This window comes from Myodes glareolus, chromosome 9 (genome assembly GCF_982192425.1).
Source record: "Myodes glareolus chromosome 9, mMyoGla1.1, whole genome shotgun sequence".
NCBI classification, from domain to species: domain Eukaryota; kingdom Metazoa; phylum Chordata; class Mammalia; order Rodentia; family Cricetidae; genus Myodes; species Myodes glareolus.
Window position 1 is genome coordinate 66,375,265 of NC_142034.1, and position 10,471 is coordinate 66,385,735.

Here is a 10,471-nt window from a genome sequence, read left to right on the forward strand (position 1 = left end):
CAGAGTGTGGTACCTCGTCTGGTATGGGCTCTCCCTGCAGCTGCATGGCCCTTCCCCATGCATACCTTACAGCTGCCCTGAGGACCTTTGAGCCCAAGCTGCAGAATGTCAGTTGGGTCCTTCAGTGGGAAAATGGGTGGGCAGATCTGACCACTACAGAAGCCAGCTCTTCACAGTCAGCCATCCACTCTGCTTCTCCTCAAGAGTCAAATATTCAGTGGGGCAGGGCTGGTGCACACCTTTAATCCCAGCTCTCAGGAGGCAGAAGCAGGTGAATTTCTGTGAGTTTCAGGCCAGTCTGACCTACACAGTGTGTTCCAGGTCAACCAGGACTACATAGTGAGGCCCTGTCCTCAAAAAGAAGATGAATTTTGTGTTTGTATGTGTGTGCATGTAGGTCAAGGGTGTTATTCCTAAGGAGCCCAGTCATCTTGTTTTTAATTATTTGATTTATGTGTATGGGTGTTTTGCCTGTGTGTGTATGTGCACCACATGTGCCTGACACTTGGGAGGCCAGAAAAAGCTGTTGGCTTTCCTGGAATGGGAGCTACAGATGTTTGTGAACTGCTACATGGGTGCTGAGGACCGTACCCTGCCCCTCTGGAAGAGCAGCCGGTGTTCTTGACCACCAAGTCTTCTCTCCAGCCCTTGTCTGTTCAGCTGGCCTCTCACTGGAACCTGTGGTTCATTGATGAGGTTAGATTGCGGGGGCAGGGAGTCCCAGAGATCTGTCTGTCTCTACTCCCCAGCAGTGGAGTTGCAAACCCATTTTGTCATACCTAGGTTTTTGGGTTGTTTGTTTTGCGTTGCTTTCAGTTTTTCTCTGAACAGGGTCTCACTATGTAGCCCTGAATATCTTGGAACTCACTCTGCAGACCAGGCTGACCTTGAACTCACAGACATCCACCTACCTCTGTTTCCCAAGTGCTGGGATTAAGACATGTGCCTATGCCCAGCTTTGTTCATGTGCGTTCTGGGGACTGAACTCAAGTCCCCATGCACTCTAATGACCGGACCATTTCCCCAGCCCAAAGAATTTAACTATTCCTAATCACACTATAAAAATTTGGATACCATTCATCTGTATCTACCTGCACAGTAAACACCTGTAACCCATCAACTTCAGCAGATAGGACAAACCGAACTTCCCAAATAACCCAATGATTCAGTCTTTCGTTTATTTGATTTTTAGATTTATTTGTATGTATGCTTGCTTTCCTTGCATGTATGTCTGTATACCATGTGTGTGCCTCCTGTCCTCAGAAACTGGAAGAGGCTTTCAGATATTCTGAGAGGGGAGTACAGTTTTGAGCCACAATGTGGGTGCCGGGAATAGCTAAGCAGCCAGTGTGCTTAACTGCCTAGCCATCTCTCCAGTCCCAACCTACTGATTCTTAATAAGCAGTAAATTTTTGTGTCCCTGTGTGTTGGCATTGGTACTAAAATAAGGATTCAGGCTATTCTGCAAATGGGAGTTGACTGAATCCTTATTGTGAGATTGAAGTATTTGCGAACCGGGGTTGTAGTGAGAATTGGCTGGGGTGGGTTGTATTCAAGATCACGACTCCCCACATTGTTTCTGGGTGATGGGCTGTCTTCACAACCCCATTATTAGCAGGGATTGGTGAAACATGGAATTTGGGGAAACATATAAATCTGTGTTCCAAGGACATGATCAAAATGGCTCCAGAAAAGTCCTTAAGAAAAGAAAAACTCGGGGCTGGGGAGATGGCTCAGTGGTTAAGAGCACTGACTGCTCTTCGAGAGGACCCGGGTTCAATTCCCAGCAACCACATGGCAGCTCACAACTGTCTGTAATTCTAGTTCCAGGAGACCCAACACTCATGGCAAAACACCAATGTATGTACAATATAAATAAATAAATATAAAAAAAGAAAAGAAAAGAAAAACTCTATTAAAATGATCAGAGGGCTGCCAGGCGGGGGTGATGCACGCCTTTAACCCCAGCACTTGGGAGGCAAAGGCACATGGGTCTTTGTGAGTTCGAGGCCAACCTGGTTTATAGAGCTAGTTCCAAGAGGCCGTTACACAGAGAAACCTTGTCTCGAAAAACCATAAGCCAAAACAACAACAGCAGAACATGATCATATGGCATCTTGGGCCAATATAAAAGCTTCCCCCATTTTGCTATAACTTCCACTCTGATGTACCCAGCAATATATTTTAAGATTACCTCAATTTCTGGCTTGTTGTTGTTATTGTTGTGTAAATCTATAAAAACTTCATGAAGCTCTCATGTTAGACCATGAATGTGAGGTGACCTAAATCTCTCTTCCTGGGCCATAAGTCAAAATAGCTCCAGAATAAACTATCTCTTATTTCCTTTAAAGGAAAAAAAAGACAGGTTGTTTGGACATCAAAGCTCTTCTTTGTACATCACCACCAATATTTAAAAAAAAAATTAAACCCAAGAGGCTGGGGTGTTATCAGTTGATGAGAGTACTTGCCTAGCAAGCAGGCATCCCTGGGGTGATGTCAGGAGCATTTATCGTGAGCTATTGTGGGCTAGGACGCAACTATAGCTTATAGCAATGATAATTCATGTGTCAACCCACCCAAAAATCATTCTCAGTTGGAGGAAGCCTGCCTGGCAAAGCCAGCAGGACCACTGACTCTGAAAACTGCTGCTTTCATCTGTAATTTTGCTTGTGCAATAACAGCTATGATAGCTCGTCATTATATGCAATTTCATGTAATGTGTACATGGAACCTCAGGATTCCATCTCAATATATGGGCACACACGTTTGTGGATGGTCAAAAGGATTATGTCTCTCTATACTATATTCTCCACATTACGGTGAGAAACTTAGAAGTCTGTTCTCTAATGTTCTCATTAGCCTTACTGAAAGAGCAAGTTGGCCAGACCAGACATGTGTCCTTCTGGACAGATCACACACGGGACTTTCACAGATTTTACTTATGAAATTGTTGGCACCTGTCCTTGTAGGACCTCAGACCTCAGAGGATTTATGATGAATTAGGGCAGTATTGCAGGTGTCTGTCCTTGTTTTTAGTCCTTCAAGAGACCAATAGCACCTAACTGACTAACCACGTCCAGATATTAATAATCACCCTTAAGAAATATCCAATAATGCGGGGCTGGAGAGACGGCTCAGCGGTTAAGGGCACTGCCTGCTCTTCCAAAGGTCCTGAGTTCAATTCCCAGCAACCGCATGGTGGCTCACAACCATCTGTAATGAGATCTGGGGTCCATACATGCAGACAGAATACTGAGAATACTGTATACATAATAAATAAATAAATCTTAAAAAAATCCAATAATGTGCGTATTCTTTGCCTTTTCCTTAGATCTCTCAATGGTTTAGTTTTCTCCCTTTGTAACCTGTAGTGGCCCCTTTAAGAGATGGCGGGAAGCTCTTCACAGCTGCAGCTACAGTCAGCTACAAACTAGCTGATAAGTTTTGCTACGCATCTTCAAAGAATGCCTGTGTCCCCCGAGAACTTTCCTTGCTACTTTACTATCACTAACAAGTTGTTAAGGAATTAGCAACTTGGGAACTTGTTACGGTGGAAGAAACAGATTGAAAAGAATAAGATGGAGGAGGAGGAGGAGGAGGAATGTAGAGTAATTAGAACAAGAATAAATTGGAATGGAGATTTGTAACAGAGAATTGGAATTAGAATTGAGATAGAGAATTAAAGCAAAGAAATTCTTAACAATTAGGACAGAAGAGTTAGGGTAGAGACAGAAGAACAAAGAGAGAAGAATAAAGAACACAAGAATAGAAAGAACATGTGTGAGAAGATTCTTTTCCTAAAGTCTTCAGACTAGCTCCTACCCCTATTGTGGCATCTCTTTTTTAACCCTGAGTGAAAACGCTTAGGGCAGGCCCTTGAAGGTTTTCAGTGGGTGAATCCCTGGTGTCACAGTAAACTGTCACTGGCCGTGGTGTCACACACTGCTGTTCCCAGCACTTAGAAGTTGGAGGCAGAAGAATAAGAAAGGAAGGGCATCCTCAACTACACATTAAATTTGAAACTAGCCTGGACTACATGAGACCCTGTCTCAAAGAGAGGAGGGGAAGGAAGGGAGGGAGGAAGGGAGGAAGGGAGGGAGAGAGGGAGGAAGGGAGGGAGGGAGGGAGGGAGAGAGGGAGGGAGGGAGAGGGGAAAATCTAACCCTTTCTGTGTGTATCATCACCATTTAAAAACTTCAGAACTCAGTCAGATGTAGTGGTAAATGCCCTTCATTCCAGGAGAAGCAGGTAGATCTCTGGGTTCCAGGTCAGCCTGGCCTGCAGAGCGAGTTCCAGTACACACAGAGAAACCCTCTCTCAAAATTAAATAAGCAAGCAAGCAAACAAACAAAAACTTGAAAACTCAAGACCATCTCTTTAATCCACACAGTGTATATCAGCACCATGAATTACTCCCAGCCAGATCCACCCCTTGGGTTCCCATGAAGCAACTGAGCCCTGAAGTGCCTACACTGAAGTACCTGGTGTCTGCCCCATAAGGCCTATTGTTCCACCTGTGGGACCCCTTCCAGGGTCCAACTTCTGAGTGTTGGTTAGTTCCTTGTGGTGGCCCCATACAGTTCTCTCCTGGTGTGGCCTCCCACCCCCCACCCTACCCCCACTCCTGCCATTCTCTCATGGATGGCCCCTCCTCTCAGTCTTTTCCTGGGATGCTTCCTTCCTTCGTTCCCCTCCTGGGATGGGTCCAGTTCTGCTCCCAAAACACTTTCTGCTGCTCCTTACACAGTCCTTGGGTCTGAACATGACCTCCATGTGAACGGGGTCAACTAAGAAACCCCACCTGTGTTTGAAGACTCACCCTGCTCCTTGAAACCCAGACAAGTTTCAGAAGTCTCGGTTTTCTGACCCAGCACTGGGCAAGCCATGCTACCCACCTTCCACATCATGTTTAGCCACATTGTGACCGAATGCACGGGATGCTTTCTGTACAGCTCTGTGCGGTCTGGGTGAAGGCTCCTTCTTCTCCACTCAGATCTCTGGGATGGTATTCCTCTGGTTCTTTCTTCTCCCTTCCGTTTTATGCAGTATGAAGGTCTATGCCCATGGGCCTGAACTTTGTGGGTCTCTTACAAGCCTTAAGATCTTCTTCAGAACCTATTAGAAAAATAATATTACAACACCTGAGTACAGATGGAGAAATATATTGTTAAAAATAAAGAAGGAGAGCTTTCTGCCATCTTTCCACGCCGACACCATGGTGCACACGAATGTCCTGGCAGGTGCTCTCAAGAGCATCAGCAGTGCTGAGAAGAGAGGAAACGCCGGGTCCTCATTAGGCCATGCTCTAAGTCATTGCTTTATTCCTAACTGTGACGATGAAGCACAGTCACATCGGTAAACTTTAAATCATTGATGATCACAGAGTTGGGAAAATTGTTGGGAGCCTCACAGGCAGGTTGAGCAAGTGTGGGGTGACCAACTCTAGATTTGATGTGCAACTCAAAGACCTAGAAATACGGCAGAACTCTCTGTTTAATGACAACCTTAGTCTTCATAAACCACGAAGAAGCAAGACAAAAGCACACAGGATGGAAAATCCTGGGATTTTTTTCCTAGAGATGTAAATACAGAAATGAAAAGACTTTGTGAACTATAAGAAAGACTTATTGTAAGAAAAAAGAAAAAGGAAGTAAGGAAAGAAAGAAAGAAAGAAAGAAAGGCACTAGCAAGCACACTCACATGTGCACACACACTCACTCACACGCATACACACACACACACACACAAGCAACAGACTCTCACACCTGCATGAGAAATATACACAAGTTTATGTGGCTGCACTGGGTTCTGTCAAACTGTATTTTGCAGTGTTCTCCTCTGAAAGGTTAAAGATGAACGCAGCACCCTGCAAAGAGCCAGTTTCTCCAACACAGATAAAAACACTCTACTGAGTTAGACAGAAGTTCACTAAAGAAGCTAGCCTTCCAAGCCAGGACTCCTAGTCCCTGGGAGTTCCACATGAAGTACACATGCACTTCACATAGTTCCAGGACATCCCAGTACTGCCATGGGGAGTTCTCATCCTGGACTCTGGTCCCAAAGGGAACATCAAGAGTGGCTGACAGAATATGAGGAAAACCCCACCTGCTTTCTCTAAACTAGGTCCCTTCAGAAGACCCAAAGCCAGGAATAGGCCAGTAAGGAGGGGCTGGTGGGTTGGAAGGACTCGATTCGGCCAAAACACCAGGATCTGTGTGGTCCTGAAGACAGTCAGGGCAGGGGCCTGCTGCACAGGATCCCTGGGAGGATCACCAGACCCCAGTAGTCTGCCCTGAGCAGTTTATAGCCCAGGCTATGCTTAGGAGTCTCTCACCTACCTGCTCAGAAGCCTTAGAAAATTGGAATCCAGCCCAAGATGTTCAGGAGGAAGACAGTCCAGCTGTGGAGGGCCGTGGTCCTCCTGGAAAGAGCAAGTAGAGGAACTGGAGCAACTGAAGGGCAGCCTGAGCTCCTGGGTTTCCTCTCAGACCTTCTCCACTGGGGACCTTGCTCCAGTTCCTCACTTGTAAGCACGAGCCCGGCCTGCCCCCATCCCCCGGAGGAGGGGCCTCCTGCCAGGGCAGCTTTCAGTTTCAGTTCCCGGAAACAGGTTGGTTTACCAGATTCGGCTACACAGCCTCCACATTTTTCTTCAGGGAGGGACAGGGTTCTGTCAGATGGCCAGACTGGGAAGTCTGCCCAGAACAGTGACATCCAAACTGCATTCACAGCCTCCTGGTGTGACCCATGAGCCTCCTTCCCTGGAGTCCCCTCTTGCTCAGAGGACAGCACTATGTTGAGTCACGGTGAGCCTGGTCCTCTAGGACTGTGGGCCCTTCAAATGCTGCTGCCTGAGGCTGCTGTCCCTGCTCACTTGTTCACTTGCTCCCTCCCACCCCATTCAGCCCAGGTCCAGAAGTTCCACCGACAAGGAAACTTCTCTGACTTGCTCCAATCCTGTCCTCTAGACAGGATCAAGGCATGTGGCCCCAACAGATTATATCACCTTTAACTGGTCTCTTTCTGCCCATGAGTTTTTCCCAGTTCAGGATAATTTTTTAAAAAAAAAATCACTTTCTTCTATATGTATATGCCCACTTCCTGGGCAACATCTTTGTTTAGGGGCATGCCCTGGACCACTGATGTGCCCAGGCGGAGGGCAGTGGGCTGATTTCCCTGCATTGCTGTTTAGCGAGGCCTATGCAATTGTCAGCGTAGTCCACGCACCCTGGGCTGCTCCGCTGCCTTTCACTGGCCCGAGTTCTCAGTTTCGCCCATTCACTGTGTCTGGGCTTCCCCTGTCTCCCTCGATCCCCATCCCTTCCTTCCATATGTGTGCCTAAGTGTATGTGTGTGCGCCACAGGCATGCATGAGCCTCAGAGATCAGCCAGAGCGCCTGGAACCGGAGTTACGAGCGGTTGTGAGGTGTGGCCGCTCAGCGAGAGCCGTAGCTCCAGCCCCTCTTCCATGTTTCTGAATCATGACTCTTGTTAGGCCCCCCCAGTTCTGCCGTGGGAAGAGCGGTGATCCTGGGCTGCACCTTCCCACGGACATGGTGTGGCAAAGCCTCTGTGCCCCAGCTGCTTGTTGATTCTCTGTCCTTCCTGCCCGCTTCTGGGAACAGGTTTCTAGCTGCCCGTATCCCGCTTCAGTAGCTTTCTCAGTGTCTATGAGGCAAGGCGCAGCCTCAAAAACCCCCGCAGGGCCTGGTGCTTACCTCTGTAGTGGGGCTGAGAGCTGCACTCCGGACTGGGTCACCTGACACTATGAGCAAAGGAGGGCTTGGGTCCCCAAAGTGGGCTCCACCGGCCACCTGGCCATGAACGTCACAGCCTCTTTCTTCTTTATGATAACAATAAAATACTTTTTAAAGAGACTTATTTAGTTTATGTATGTGAATGTTTGATGGCTTGTATGTCTGTACAACTGGACACTGTGTATGTGCCTAGTGCCCACAGAGGTCAGAAGACGATGTTGGGTGCACTAGAAATGGAGTTATGAGCAGTTGTGAGCCACAATGAGTGCTGTGAGTTGAACCCAAGTCCTCTGCAAGAACAAGCGCTTTCAACCACCACCAGGCCATCTCTTCCGCCCTAGCTCTACTCTGGGAATCTGTGGGGAAGCCTCCCTGGGGTCCGAAAAAACAGGAACCTTGGGGCAAGGACCCTGTTGTTGTGGAGTGACAGAGGGAGATGTGGCTAAAAGATTCTTTTTAAGTGTCTCTGCCACGCTTGACTTCTGTCACACGGAAAATGACAGCAGGCAGATGTCCTTGCTCTGGAGTGTTCCTGACTGATGGTCTCAGTCAATAGATGATTGACAGGCCAGGGATATGGAGTCAGTAAGGTGCTTATTGTGCAAGCAGGAGGATCCTGAGTTCAGTCCTCCAGAACCCAGATCTCAAAAGTTAGGCTTGGCGATGTGTGCCGGTAACTCCAGTGCTGGGGAGATGGAGACAGGCAGCCTAGCCTATTTGGTAAGCCCACTTCCGGTGCCTCAGTAAACAGTGTTAGCTAGTTATCTTACTTCAATAAACACGGTGGAGGACATCTGAGGAACGTACCAAAGTTGCACTATGGCCTCCACAGGCTCGTGCACACTACGGAATGACTTACAAAGAAGGTACACCAGGCCCCTAGGTCCAGGCTGTCTCTAACTCTGAGATCCAAGGGACTTCTGGGCATGGGACCTTCCCCATGCTCTCTCCTGTATGAGGAGCATTTGCTCCGCCAAGGGACATCAGCAGGATTGCCACTGTCCACTTGTGTTCTTTTCTGTTCCTTGTCCTTACAGCTGGCCTCTGCCTCCCCACTGCCATGGGTGCAAGAATAAGAACAAGCATCTCCCTGCTGGGTCACAGGGAGATTTCCATTTCATAAAAGTCTAAATGGGCTGGACAGTGGAGGAGCACACCTTTAATCCCAGCACTCAAGAGGCAGAAACTCTGTGAGTCTGAGGCCAGCCTGGTCTCCAGAGTGGAGTTCCTGGGAAGCCAGGGCAGCCAGGGCTGTACAGAAGAACCCTGTGGAGAAATAAAAAAACAAAAAGGAAGAAAGAAAGAAGGAAGGAAGGAAGGAAGGAAGGAAGGAAGGAAGGAAGGAAGGAAGGGAGGAAAGAGAAGGGAAAAAGAAAAGAAAATAAAAACTAGAGTTGTGTCCTGCTTTCACATCCCAGTCCTTGTATATATGTGATTTTTCTCTTATTTTTGCATCCTAACCAAAGCTTTCCCTCCCTCCCCTCTTCCCAGTTCCCCTCCTACCAGTGCCTTCTCCTCCCCCTTCCCTGCCCCATCCTTTCCTCCTCCACTGTTTCTCTTCAGGTACAGGCCGGCATCCTCTGGATATCAGCCAGCCAAGGTATCTCAAAGCTGCAGTGAGACCAGGCACCCACTCCTCCTCCAAGGTTGGATGAGGCACTCTGGCAGGAGGAATAGGTCCCAAAATCAGGCAGCAGAGTCAGAAACATTCCCCACTCTCACTGCTAGGATATAAGTGATTTTTTTTAGGAAGAGCTGAAGGCTCTCCCTCCTCTGCAGGGGAAGCCAGCTCTCCAAGGAAGCCTGAGGAAGCATGGCCACTGTAAAGTTACATGCTGGTCCTGGCACCAACGCTTTCCCCGTCCTGTTCTCAGTGTCCTGTCTGCATGAGCCAAGTAGAGTGGGTGCCCAAGAGGCTTGGAAAGAATGTTTTCGATGCTTCCATTTTAGTGATCCTAGCATTCCAATTCAAGAGCTCTGCTCACTCAAGCATTTATCCCAAGAATAAGTATAGCCAGGGCTCGCTGGGAGGGACCCTGGCTGGCAAGGCAGGGTTTATTTATAGACTGGGCACCAGATAAAAGTTCAAGGCAAAGTGACTTAGCAGTCAGATGCAGTGTGCAGCCACAGGATATGCAGAGCCCAGGAAGCCTGCTCTGGGAGCCTTTTGCCAGAATCTCCTTCCAGCTGGGGCAGTATGGAGCTAGGGCTGCATCCTGGGACCAGGGCTTGGTACCTCCTCACATGGTGGCCCACCCAGAGGCTGTGTTTGTGGATCATCTGCTCATAGAAGGCGTGTGGAGGCTAGTCACCTCGAAACCCCTCACTTCCTCCTTGCTCCCTTCGCTCAGCAAGATGTGAAAAGGCTCAGGTGTGAACGCTTGTGTTGCACACCGAGAAGTCTGGCTTGTCAGCCTTGCTGTGTGCACTACTGTACTGTGTGTGACCATCGCTGACACCTCTCAGGGATGCGGGTGCTAGGCTCACTCCCAGGAGTTCAATGCGGATGTTCGCCTGTAACTAGCATGTGTCACACATGAAGACATATAACACATGTACACATGTACACATGTGCCTATATGCAGGAAGACACAGAGCCTTCCCCTTCTTGTGGCCCAAGTTGTTGAAGTCACCTGTCATTTACTTTGAAACTAAATAAAGGTGTCCTTCTCAGAGACAGTGGGGGGAGGGAGGATCTTAGCTCCAGATCAAGC

General features: G+C 48.1%; 1 pseudogene; it reads left to right on the forward strand.

The window, feature by feature from the left end:
- Positions 1-5,215: 5,215 nt before the first annotated feature.
- LOC125402678 (small ribosomal subunit protein uS8 pseudogene) lies at positions 5,216-5,577 on the forward strand (annotated as a pseudogene).
- Positions 5,578-10,471: the final 4,894 nt, after the last annotated feature.